Here is a 1,000-nt window from a genome sequence, read left to right on the forward strand (position 1 = left end):
GTCTGAATGGGGGCTGAGAGACTTGAGGATTTTGAGGAATTGGTTGCATTGGTGGAGCTGGAGCTGCTGGTCCATTCTGTTGGAATCCTTGAGACCATGAAAAATTGGGGTGGTCTCTCCATCCAGGGTTATATGTGTTGGAGTATGGGTTGTAATTCGATGGTTTTCTCATTACACCTATGGCATTGGCTTGATCTGAGTATGAGTCATGGTCATATGGTTCTGTTGATTTAGCAGTCGATAACGATGCTATTTGTCGAGCAAGACCTTCAACCATCTCCTTGACTTCTTTGATTTCTGAACTTGACTCGCCACTGTAAACCTCATTTACTCCCTTAATCCTTCTAGTATTCCTGAGTGATCGACTCCGTTGTTGGGAATTGTCCGCTTGTCGCTGGAAAAACTCTCAAATTTCTGATGCACTTTTTGACATTAGCTCCCCTCCACTTGTTGCCATTAGCCATTCTTGCACATTCGGTAGTAATCCCTCCAAAACGTATTGGCATTGGTGCCATTTCTCGTACCCATGATGTGGACACTTCAAGAGTAGCCCATTGAATCGCTCCCATGTTTCGAAAAACTGCTCGTCATCTCTCTGAGTAAACTCTGAGATTTCCCTGCGAATAGCATTGGTTTTATGCACTGGGAAATATTTATTCAAAAATTTCGTTACCATTTGTTCCCATGATGAGATGCTATTAGCAAGTAAAGTATTTAACCATGAACGAGCTCTATCCTTTAAAGAAAATGGGAATAATCTGAGTTTAACATCATCGTCTGAAAAATTTTCATATTTAAAAGTTTTACAAATGGCATGAAAATCATTCAGATGATTATATGGGTCCTCATTTTCTAGGCCATAAAATGCGGGGAGACAATTTAGCACACTAGGTTTTAATTCAAAGCTCCTAGCAGCTACATTTGGGTATCTTATGCATGATGTGCTCAAATTAGCTAAAGGACTGAAGTAGTCCTTAGAGATGGCCTCTCCTGTGGTTGC

The 1,000-nt window shown here is 41.0% G+C and overlaps 1 non-coding gene across 1 annotated transcript; it reads left to right on the forward strand.

The window, feature by feature from the left end:
* The first annotated feature begins 521 nt into the window (after positions 1 to 521).
* LOC112099338 lies at positions 522 to 625 on the forward strand. Its single transcript, XR_002906142.1, has one exon. It is a non-coding gene; the product is annotated as a small nucleolar RNA R71 (small nucleolar RNA).
* Positions 626 to 1,000: the final 375 nt, after the last annotated feature.

This window comes from Citrus clementina, unplaced genomic scaffold, assembly GCF_000493195.1.
Source record: "Citrus clementina cultivar Clemenules unplaced genomic scaffold, Citrus_clementina_v1.0 scaffold_4, whole genome shotgun sequence".
Classification (NCBI taxonomy): domain Eukaryota; kingdom Viridiplantae; phylum Streptophyta; class Magnoliopsida; order Sapindales; family Rutaceae; genus Citrus; species Citrus x clementina.